The sequence below is a fragment of the Crinia signifera genome, chromosome 5 (genome assembly GCF_055691185.1).
Source record: "Crinia signifera chromosome 5, ASM5569118v1, whole genome shotgun sequence".
Taxonomy (NCBI): Eukaryota; Metazoa; Chordata; class Amphibia; order Anura; family Myobatrachidae; genus Crinia; species Crinia signifera.
Window position 1 is genome coordinate 150,183,049 of NC_139221.1, and position 12,581 is coordinate 150,195,629.

Genomic DNA, 12,581 nt, shown 5'->3' on the forward strand with positions numbered 1-12,581 from the left:
ACATTGCCGTACTCGGGAGAAATTGGGGCACAGATTTTGGGGTGCTTTTTCTCCTTAATTCCTTGTGAAAATGAAAAATTTTGAGCCAGAACTGCATTTTTGTGTAAAAAATGTAATTTTTCATTTGCACAGCCCAGTTGTATCAAAATTGGTGAAACCCCTGGGGGTTTGAAATGTACACTATACCCCTAGATGAATTCCCTGAGGGGTGTAGTTTGCAAAATGGGGTCACTTGTGGGGGGGTTCCACTGTATTGGTGCTTGGGGGGTCTTGCTAATGCGACATAGCACCCACCAACATTCCACCAGAATCTGAGCTGCAAAATCCAAAAATCACTCCTTCCCTTCTGAGTCCTGCCATGCACCCAAATGGTATTTTTTGGTCACATGTGAGACATTGCCGTACTCGGGAGAAATTGGGGCACAGATTTTGGGGTGCTTTTTCTCCTTCATTCCTTGTGAAAATGAAAAATTTTGAGCCAGAACTGCATTTTTGTGTAAAAAATGTAATTTTTCATTTGCACAGCCCAGTTGTATCAAAATTGGTGAAACCCCTGGGGGTTTGAAATGTACACTATACCCCTAGATGAATTCCCTGAGGGGTGTAGTTTGCAAAATGGGGTCACTTGTGGGGGGGTTCCACTGTATTGGTGCTTTGGGGGTCTTGCTAATGCGACATAGCACCCACCAACATTCCACCAGAATCTGTGCTGCAAAATCCAAATATCACTCCTTCCCTTCTGAGTCCTGCCACTTTTTGGTCACGCATGAGGCATTGCCGTACTCGGGAGAAATTGGGGCACAGATTTTGGGGTGCTTTTTCTCCTTCATACCTTCTGAAAATGAAAAATTTTGAGCCAGAACTGCATTTTTGTGTAAAAAAATGTAATTTTTCATTTTCACTGCCCAGTTGTATCAAAATTGGTGAAACCCCTGGGGGTTTGAAATGTACACTATACCCCTAGATGAATTCCCTGAGGGGTGTAGTTTGCAAAATGGGGTCACTTGTGGGGGGGTTCCACTGTATTGGTGTTTTGGGGGTCTTGCTAATGCGACATAGCACCCACCAACATTCCACCAGAATCTGTGCTGCAAAATCCAAAAATCACTCCTTCCCTTCTGAGTCCTGCCATGCACCCAAATGGTATTTTTTGGTCACATGTGAGACATTGCCGTACTCGGGAGAAATTGGGGCACAGATTTTGGGGTGCTTTTTCTCCTTCATTCCTTGTGAAAATGAAAAATTTTGAGCCAGAACTGCATTTTTGTGTAAAAAATGTAATTTTTCATTTGCACAGCCCAGTTGTATCAAAATTGGTGAAACCCCTGGGGGTTTGAAATGTACACTATACCCCTAGATGAATTCCCTGAGGGGTGTAGTTTGCAAAATGGGGTCACTTGTGGGGGGGTTCCACTGTATTGGTGCTTTGGGGGTCTTGCTAATGCGACATAGCACCCACCAACATTCCACCAGAATCTGTGCTGCAAAATCCAAAAATCACTCCTTCCCTTCTGAGTCCTGCCATGCACCCAAATGGTATTTTTTGGTCACATGTGAGACATTGCCGTACTCGGGAGAAATTGGGGCACAGATTTTGGGGTGCTTTTTCTCCTTCATTCCTTGTGAAAAGGAAAAATTTTGAGCCAGAACTGCATTTTTGTGTAAAAAATGTAATTTTTCATTTGCACAGCCCAGTTGTATCAAAATTGGTGAAACCCCTGGGGGTTTGAAATGTACACTATACCCCTAGATGAATTCCCTGAGGGGTGTAGTTTGCAAAATGGGGTCACTTGTGGGGGGGTTCCACTGTATTGGTGCTTGGGGGGTCTTGCTAATGCGACATAGCACCCACCAAAATTCCACCAGAATCTGAGCTGCAAAATCCAAAAATCACTTCCTCCCTTCTGAGTCCTGCCATGCACCCAAATGGTATTTTTTGGTCACATGTGAGACATTGCCGTACTCGGGAGAAATTGGGGCACAGATTTTGGGGTGCTTTTTCTCCTTCATTCCTTGTGAAAATGAAAAATTTTGAGCCAGAACTGCATTTTTGTGTAAAAAATGTAATTTTTCATTTGCACAGCCCAGTTGTATCAAAATTGGTGAAACCCCTGGGGGTTTGAAATGTACACTATACCCCTAGATGAATTCCCTGAGGGGTGTAGTTTGCAAAATGGGGTCACTTGTGGGGGGGTTCCACTGTATTGGTGCTTGGGGGGTCTTGCTAATGCGACATAGCACCCACCAACATTCCACCAGAATCTGAGCTGCAAAATCCAAAAATCACTCCTTCCCTTCTGAGTCCTGCCATGCACCCAAATGGTATTTTTTGGTCACATGTGAGACATTGCCGTACTCGGGAGAAATTGGGGCACAGATTTTGGGGTGCTTTTTCTCCTTCATTCCTTGTGAAAATGAAAAATTTTGAGCCAGAACTGCATTTTTGTGTAAAAAATGTAATTTTTCATTTGCACAGCCCAGTTGTATCAAAATTGGTGAAACCCCTGGGGGTTGGAAATGTACACTATACCCCTAGATGAATTCCCTGAGGGGTGTAGTTTGCAAAATGGGGTCACTTGTGGGGGGGTTCCACTGTATTGGTGCTTGGGGGGTCTTGCTAATGCGACATAGCACCCACCAACATTCCACCAGAATCTGAGCTGCAAAATCCAAAAATCACTCCTTCCCTTCTGAGTCCTGCCATGCACCCAAATGGTATTTTTTGGTCACATGTGAGGCATTGCCGTACTCGGGAGAAATTGGGGCACAGATTTTGGGGTGCTTTTTCTCCTTCATACCTTCTGAAAATGAAAAATTTTGAGCCAGAACTGCATTTTTGTGTAAAAAAATTTAATTTTTCATTTTCACTGCCCAGTTGTATCAAAATTGGTGAAACCCCTGGGGGTTTGAAATGTACACTATACCCCTAGATGAATTCCCTGAGGGGTGTATTTTGCAAAATGGGGTCACTTGTGGGGGGGTTCCACTGTATTGGTGCTTTGGGGGTCTTGCTAATGCGACATAGCACCCACCAACATTCCACCAGAATCTGTGCTGCAAAATCCAAATATCACTCCTTCCCTTCTGAGTCCTGCCACTTTTTGCACACATGAGGCATTGCCGTACTCGGGAGAAATTGGGGCACAGATTTTGGGGTGCTTTTTCTCCTTCATACCTTCTGAAAATGAAAAATTTTGAGCCAGAACTGCATTTTTGTGTAAAAAAATGAAATTTTTCATTTTCACTACACAGTTGTATCAAAATTGGTGAAACCCCTGGGGGTTTGAAATGTACACTATACCCCTAGATGAATTCCCTGAGGGGTGTAGTTTGCAAAATGGGGTCACTTGTGGGGGGGTTCCACTGTATTGGTGCTTTGGGGGTCTTGCTAATGCGACATAGCACCCACCAACATTCCACCAGAATCTGTGCTGCAAAATCCAAATATCACTCCTTCCCTTCTGAGTCCTGCCACTTTTTGGTCACGCATGAGGCATTGCCGTACTCGGGAGAAATTGGGGCACAGATTTTGGGGTGCTTTTTCTCCTTCATACCTTCTGAAAATGAAAAATTTTGAGCCAGAACTGCATTTTTGTGTAAAAAAATGTAATTTTTCATTTTCACTGCCCAGTTGTATCAAAATTGGTGAAACCCCTGGGGGTTTGAAATGCACACTATACCCCTAGATGAATTCCCTGAGGGGTGTAGTTTGCAAAATGGGGTCACTTGTGGGGGGGTTCCACTGTATTGGTGTTTTGGGGGTCTTGCTAATGCGACATAGCACCCACCAACATTCCACCAGAATCTGTGCTGCAAAATCCAAAAATCACTCCTTCCCTTCTGAGTCCTGCCATGCACCCAAATGGTATTTTTTGGTCACATGTGAGACATTGCCGTACTCGGGAGAAATTGGGGCACAGATTTTGGGGTGCTTTTTCTCCTTCATTCCTTGTGAAAATGAAAAATTTTGAGCCAGAACTGCATTTTTGTGTAAAAAATGTAATTTTTCATTTGCACAGCCCAGTTGTATCAAAATTGGTGAAACCCCTGGGGGTTTGAAATGTACACTATACCCCTAGATGAATTCCCTGAGGGGTGTAGTTTGCAAAATGGGGTCACTTGTGGGGGGGTTCCACTGTATTGGTGCTTTGGGGGTCTTGCTAATGCGACATAGCACCCACCAACATTCCACCAGAATCTGTGCTGCAAAATCCAAAAATCACTCCTTCCCTTCTGAGTCCTGCCATGCACCCAAATGGTATTTTTTGGTCACATGTGAGACATTGCCGTACTCGGGAGAAATTGGGGCACAGATTTTGGGGTGCTTTTTCTCCTTCATTCCTTGTGAAAAGGAAAAATTTTGAGCCAGAACTGCATTTTTGTGTAAAAAATGTAATTTTTCATTTGCACAGCCCAGTTGTATCAAAATTGGTGAAACCCCTGGGGGTTTGAAATGTACACTATACCCCTAGATGAATTCCCTGAGGGGTGTAGTTTGCAAAATGGGGTCACTTGTGGGGGGGTTCCACTGTATTGGTGCTTGGGGGGTCTTGCTAATGCGACATAGCACCCACCAACATTCCACCAGAATCTGAGCTGCAAAATCCAAAAATCACTCCTTCCCTTCTGAGTCCTGCCATGCACCCAAATGGTATTTTTTGGTCACATGGGAGACATTGCCGTACTCGGGAGAAATTGGGGCACAGATTTTGGGGTGCTTTTTCTCCTTAATTCCTTGTGAAAATGAAAAATTTTGAGCCAGAACTGCATTTTTGTGTAAAAAATGTAATTTTTCATTTGCACAGCCCAGTTGTATCAAAATTGGTGAAACCCCTGGGGGTTTGAAATGTACACTATACCCCTAGATGAATTCCCTGAGGGGTGTAGTTTGCAAAATGGGGTCACTTGTGGGGGGGTTCCACTGTATTGGTGCTTGGGGGGTCTTGCTAATGCGACATAGCACCCACCAACATTCCACCAGAATCTGAGCTGCAAAATCCAAAAATCACTCCTTCCCTTCTGAGTCCTGCCATGCACCCAAATGGTATTTTTTGGTCACATGTGAGGCATTGCCGTACTCGGGAGAAATTGGGGCACAGATTTTGGGGTGCTTTTTCTCCTTCATACCTTCTGAAAATGAAAAATTTTGAGCCAGAACTGCATTTTTGTGTAAAAAAATGTAATTTTTCATTTTCACTGCCCAGTTGTATCAAAATTGGTGAAACCCCTGGGGGTTTGAAATGTACACTATACCCCTAGATGAATTCCCTGAGGGGTGTAGTTTGCAAAATGGGGTCACTTGTGGGGGGGTTCCACTGTATTGGTGCTTGGGGGGCCTTGCTAATGCGACATAGCACCCACCAACATTCCACCAGAATCTGAGCTGCAAAATCCCAAAATCACTCCTTCCCTTCTGAGTCCTGCCATGCACCCAAATGGTATTTTTTGGTCACATGTGAGGCATTGCCGTACTCGGGAGAAATTGGGGCACAGATTTTGGGGTGCTTTGTCTCCTTCATTCCTTGTGAAAATGAAAAATTTTGAGCCAGAACTGCATTTTTGTGTAAAAAATTTAATTTTTCATTTTCACTGCCCAGTTGTACCACAATTGGTGAAACCCCTGGGGGTTTGAAATGTACACTATACCCCTAGATGAATTCCCTGAGGGGTGTAGTTTGCAAAATGGGGTCACTTGTGGGGGGGTTCCTAAATTTTAGCATCTTATGGTGCCTAGAAACCTACATGGTGCCTAAAAAATAATCTCATAAAAAGGAGGCTCCAAAATCAAGTAGGTGCTCCTTCTATTATGAAGCCTGTGGTTTGGTCAACGTGCACACTAGGGCCACATATAGGATATTTATGAAAACAAAAGAATTGGGGGAATCAATTTTTAGTCACATTTCTCTAGTAAAATCTACTGTGTTCCTTAGAAAAATGTATTAAAATTGCAAATCTGCAAAAAAAATGAAATTTTGAAATTTCACCTACACTTTGTTTTAATTCCTGTGAAACACCTAAAGGGTTAACAAACTTCCAAAATGCTGTTTTGAATACTGTGAGGGGTGCAGTTTTTGAAATGGCATCATTTATGGGGGTGTCTCACATACAAGTCCCTCAAAGTCAGAACTGAACTGGTCCCTAAAAAAATCAGTGTTTGAAATTTTCTTGAAAATTTGAGAATTTGCTATTCATATTGTAAGCCTCCTAGTGTCCAAAAAAATTAAAAGGAAGTTGAAATAATGATGGAAACATAAAGTAGACATATGGTCTATGTTAGTTATTAACTATTTTGAGTGGTATGATTATTTGTCTCACAAGCAGAAAATTTAACATTTTGCAAATTGCTAAATTTTCCATTTTTTTTACGACATTTTGGTATTTTTCACAAAAAAACACAGACTGTATCGACCCAAATTTACCACTAATTTGAAGTACAATGTGTCACGAGAAAACAATCTCAAAATCACTGGGATAAGTAAAAGCAAGTTATCCCCACTTAAGTGATACATGTCAGATTTGAAAAAAAGGGCTCTGTCAGGAAGGCAAAAACTGGCTGTGTCAGGAAGGGGTTAATAGGGAGGAGCCTACAGTGGAATTGTCAGGTGCAACAACTGAGACAAGCCATCTTCACCTTAGCATTCAATTCTCCACAGATGAGATTAAAAAGAGGCTCAGCAAAATTAAAACAAACAAATATGCAGGTCCAGACATCCTAGGGTTCTAATGGAGGAATTAGGAAACCCTCTGTGTTACATTTTCATTAAATAATTTTCATCCTGTAAGGTGCCGAAGGACTTGTCACAAACCGCAGCAGATCTTACCATCTGAGACATCGGTCGTTACCTTCCCGATGGTCTGTGTTGCGTGGGAGGTCCGTTGCATGCCTGGCATCAGGTGTATGGGCGCCGCCATGACACCTGTGGTCAGCTGACTGCACTGACCAATTCCTCTAACCAGCAGCCTGACTCCTGAACCACACACCTGTGTCAGAATCAAGGTGTGTGCACTCATTCCCAGTCTTGATTAGTGCTGCGGCTTGCAGCCAATCATCAGCAGGCAAGGGGGATATAGTTCAGGCCTGAGGCCTGACATCCTTGCCTTGAACAATTGCTTACCTGTTCCTCGTGTCAGAGAAGTTCCAAGGCTCCGAGATCTCCAGGCTCCCCTGTGTCTCTTTTCTCCAGTGTGCATCTGCAATACTTACCTGGTTCTCACCATCTCCAGAAGACTCCTGTGATTCCATCCCTGCAGTTGAGTAGCCGGTGTTCATTACAAACATCGTTTGGCTTTTCAGCATTCAGTGACTTTTCCACCTGGTCCTGTAAACTGCCGACAGGCTCTGTCGACTCCGGGGTTGACTACTCCCTGCTGCGCATATAGTGACTACACCATCTACGTCCTATACTTCCAGCAAGTACCCTGGGGCTCTCCCTCACCTGTCAACACCACGGTTGACACTACTAGTCGACACCTCCTGCAGTTCTCAGATTGCACAGCTACCTGTATCTCTTCAGTGCGATATCCCTAGCGGGCCTGTGTCCAGAGGACCAGGGCAGGGGGCCGCGACCTGCCTGTCAGACGCAGCGAAGTCCAAAGTTCCTTGCGGGACTCCCTGGTGAATACCGCTGGCAGGTTAGACTCCGCGCCCCGGTTCCTGGTCTCCGTCAACACTCTGGTTCACTGTGCTCTGCACCCCAGTGCATGTCCATACTTAAAGCACCAGCGTTCTGCTATCCAGCGCCCTCCACTGGCCCACCACGGTCACAACCGGGAACACAGAAAGCCCCAGTGCTGACAGTTTGTTCAAGGCCGATGGACTCGGTTCAAGACCCCAGTGTGGGACCAGCGGTCATCCAAAATGTTACCGCTCGGATAGAGACTCAAGAGGTCACTCAGCAGCGTGTGATAAAGTTCCTCCAAGAAGTATCCAATCGATTGGACACATTGCAGCAATCATTGCCGACTCCTGTGTCAACTGTTCAGGGGAACATTTCACAGCCTGCTTTTTCTTCTCGTCTTCAGCTACCAGTCCCTAACAAATATGATGGCGATCCAAAAAATTGCAGAGGGTTTATTAACCAGTGCCAGATCCAGTTCGAACTCTTGCCGCACAACTTCCCCACCGCCAGAATTAAGATCGCATACATTGTTTAATTGCTCACTGGCGCCGCCCTCAACTGGGTATCACCTCTGTGGGAGAGATCTGACCCTCTATTGTCAGATTACGACAAGTTCATTCAGACTTTTCGCCGTATATTCGATACACCAGGGCGTTCTATTTCAGCATCCACAGATATACTACGGGTCAAACAAGGATCCCGGTCCATGGGACAATATGTGATCCAGTTCCAGACTCTGGCATCTGAATTGAAGTGGAATAATGAAGCCATGACAGCTGCGTTTTGGTTGGGAGTGTCTGATTGCATTAAAGACGAATTGGCAACCCGCGATCTTCCTGAATCCTTGGAAGACTTAGTTTCATTGTGTGTTAAGATTGATCTCCGCCTCAGAGAAAGAGGTCAGGAGAGACAAAAGAAGTTAATTCCCAAGTTTACTCCCCGAGTACGTTCGGAGTCCCCAGTGCGTGAAGAACCAATGCAAATAGGTAGATCACGCTTAACTCCCGAGGAACGTTCCCGTCGGCAGCGCAATAAACTGTGTCTCTACTGTGCTGCTCCCAGTCACTTCATCAATGAGTGCCCCGAGAGGTCGGGAAACTCCAAAGCCTAACCTGTAACGGAGGAGTCAGGTTAGGTCGTGTCTCAAAGTCTCCTCCCTGTACCGACTTCGTCCTTCCAGTCTCCCTGGAGACCCCTGCTGGACCCAGATCAAGCTCCGCCCTGGTCGACTCCGGGTCAGCTGGTAATTTCATATCTCAACACCTTGTCACCAAGTTGCAAGTCCCAGTGGTGTCGTTACACCCTCATCTCTCTGTCACCGCAGTGGACGGCAGCAAGATTCCTGGCGGTGATGTTCATTTCCGTACCAAGCCTGTCCACCTGAAAGTGGGTACCCTGCATCAGGAACTGATTGAATTCCTTGTCATTCCCAAGGCGTCCTATGACATAGTGCTGGGCCTTCCGTGGTTGAAGCTTCACAACCCCAGCATCAATTGGTCGCTCCTGCAATTGGAACAATGGAGTCCCCATTGTCACCAGTACTGTATCAGTCCTGTCTTACCCATGCGCTCTGCCAAAGCTACGTCCCTTCCCGGCCTGCCGGAGGTCTACAAAGACTTTAAGGATGTCTTCTGTGAACAGTCTGCCGACACACTGCCGCCCCACCGCAAGTGGGACTGTGCCATTGATCTTCTCCCAGGGAAGACCCCTCCTAAGGGGCGAACTTATCCGTTGTCGTTTCCTGAGACTCAAGCTATGTCTGCTTACATTCAGGAGAATTTACAAAAAGGATTCATCCGTCCTTCAAAGTCTCCTGCTGGTGCAGGCTTCTTCTTCGTGAAGAAAAAAGATGGTGGTCTCCGGCCATGTATTGACTACAGGGGCTTGAATACCATCACAGTAAAAAACAGCTATCCCCTCCCGCTCATCACTGAGTTATTCGATCGCGTAAAGCGCGCCACGGTCTTTACCAAATTAGACCTCCGTGGAGCGTACAATCTGATACGAATCCGAGAAGGGGATGAGTGGAAGACGGCGTTTAATACAAGAGATGGCCACTACGAGTATTTAGTGATGCCCTTCGGTCTCTGCAATGCCCCAGCGGTCTTTCAACAATTCTTGAATGAGATCTTCCGAGACATGTTGTATGTGTGTCTAGTGGTCTACCTAGACGACATCTTAATCTTCTCCAAGGACCTACATTCCCATCGTTCCGAAGTTAAAGAGGTACTCACCCGTCTCCGACGAAATCAGCTCTATGGCAAAATCTCCAAGTGCACGTTCGAGGTACCCTCAGTCCCTTTCTTGGGGTACATAATTTCTGGCTCCAAGTTGAGCATGGATCCAGAGAAGTTGGAAGCCATAACTGGGTGGTCGCAACCCACTACGCTAAAAGCTGTACAGCGTTTTATTGGTTTCGCCAACTATTATCGAAAATTCATTCGAGGTTTCTCCACTCTGATCGCTCCAATCACTGCGCTCACCCGAAAGGGAGCCAATCCGTCCATCTGGCCTACTGAGGCTACATCTGCATTCCAGCTCTTGAAACAGTCCTTCATTTCCGCACCCATCTTGTCACAACCTGATATGGACCGACCATTCATCCTAGAGGTGGATGCCTCCAACATCGGTGTAGGTGCGGTACTGTCCCAGATGTTGGAGGATGGAAAACAGCACCCCTGTGGTTTCTTCTCCCGCAAGTTTCTGCCTGCCGAAAGAAATTATTCCATAGGTGATCAAGAGTTACTCGCTATTAGATTAGCTCTTGAGGAATGGAGATATCTTTTGGAAGGAGCTAAATTCCCAGTGACAATATTCACCGATCAGAAGAACTTGTTGTATCTTCAATCTGCACAGTGCATGAATCCTCGTCAGGCCCGGTGGTCCTTATTCTTTTCCAGATTCTCCTTCAAGATTCTGTACCGTCCCGGTACCCAAAACGTTAAGGCGGATGCCTTATCTCGCTCCATGGAGCAAGATCCACCAGAGCCAGAGCATCATCCCATCATCAATCCCATCGCTTTTGCTCCTACGCAAGTTATTCCGGTACCTCCTCCTGGCAAAACCTTTGTACCCCCCGAGCTCCGCGAAAGACTGCTGTCCTGGGCTCATAAGTCATTATTCTCTGGACATCCTGGGGTACAGAGTACCCTTGAAATTCTTCAACGATCCTACTGGTGGCCACAAATCAGGAAAGAGGTCAAAGAATTTGTGGCATCATGTCCTGTCTTTGCACAACATAAGACACCTCGTCAGAGTCCTGCCGGCAAGCTCCATCCTTTGTCCATCCCGACGCGTCCGTGGACGCACATCTCCATGGACTTCATTTCCGAGTTACCCAAGTCCCAAGATTACAACACCATTTGGGTAGTGGTTGACCGATTCTCGAAAATGGCCCGGTTCATACCACTCTACGGGTTACCCTCTGCTCCCAGTCTGGCACAACTCTTTGTACAACATATTCTCAAGAGTCATGGCCTGCCAACGGAGATTGTCTCTGACCGGGGGGTGCAGTTTGTGGCACACTTCTGGAGAGCATTATCATCTGCACTTCAAATAAAATTGAAGTTTTCATCAGCCTACCATCCGCAGTCTAACGGCCAGACTGAGAGAGTCAACCAAGACTTAGAAACTTTTCTGCGCCTGTACGTCTCATCTTCCCAGGATGATTGGGCCAAACTGCTTCCATGGGCAGAGTTCGCTCACAATTTCAGGTACCATTCTTCTACAGGTCATTCTCCATTCTATGTCGTCTACGGCCAACATCCCAGGCCACCCAGTTTTGAGAACCTACCAGTAACCGAAGTTCCAGCAGCCAATGCAGCCCTGAAACATTTTTCACAGATTTGGAGAGAAGTACATTCCAACCTGAAAAAAGCCTCTGTTCGTTATAAATTCTTCGCGGATCGTAAGAGACGTTCAATTCCTGAGATGCATCCTGGCGACAGAGTGTGGCTCTCCACAAAAAATCTTCGATTAAAGGTACCATCCATGAAATTTGCGCCCAGATTCATCGGCCCATACGTTATCCAGCAAAGACTCAATTCTGTGGCCTACAAATTAAAGTTGCCCAAGTCCCTACGTATTCCCAATTCCTTTCACGTCTCCCTGCTGCGTCCCCTGGTTGTAAACCGGTTCCAAACATCTTCTCCAGTGTTACCCAAGGTCCGGACTAGACGAGGAGTGGAGTTTGAAGTGGATAAAATCGTAGACTCCCGTCATAGATACGGACGCCTCCAGTATCTCATTGACTGGAAGGGATATGGTCCTGAGGAGAGGAGTTGGACCAATGCGGAAGATGTTCACGCCCCTCGATTCAGGGAGAAATTCCACAGGGAGAATCCTTCCAAGCCCAAAGGGTGTTCGGTGCCCACCCTAAAAGGAGGGGGTACTGTCACAAACCGCAGCAGATCTTACCATCTGAGACATCGGTCGTTACCTTCCCGATGGTCTGTGTTGCGTGGGAGGTCCGTTGCATGCCTGGCATCAGGTGTATGGGCGCCGCCATGACACCTGTGGTCAGCTGACTGCACTGACCAATTCCTCTAACCAGCAGCCTGACTCCTGAACCACACACCTGTGTCAGAATCAAGGTGTGTGCACTCATTCCCAGTCTTGATTAGTGCTGCGGCTTGCAGCCAATCATCAGCAGGCAAGGGGGATATAGTTCAGGCCTGAGGCCTGACTTCCTTGCCTTGAACAATTGCTTACCTGTTCCTCGTGTCAGAGAAGTTCCAAGGCTCCGAGATCTCCAGGCTCCCCTGTGTCTCTTTTCTCCAGTGTGCATCTGCAATACTTACCTGGTTCTCACCATCTCCAGAAGACTCCTGTGATTCCATCCCTGCAGTTGAGTAGCCGGTGTTCATTACAAACATCGTTTGGCTTTTCAGCATTCAGTGACTTTTCCACCTGGTCCTGTAAACTGCCGACAGGCTCTGTCGACTCCGGGGTTGACTACTCCCT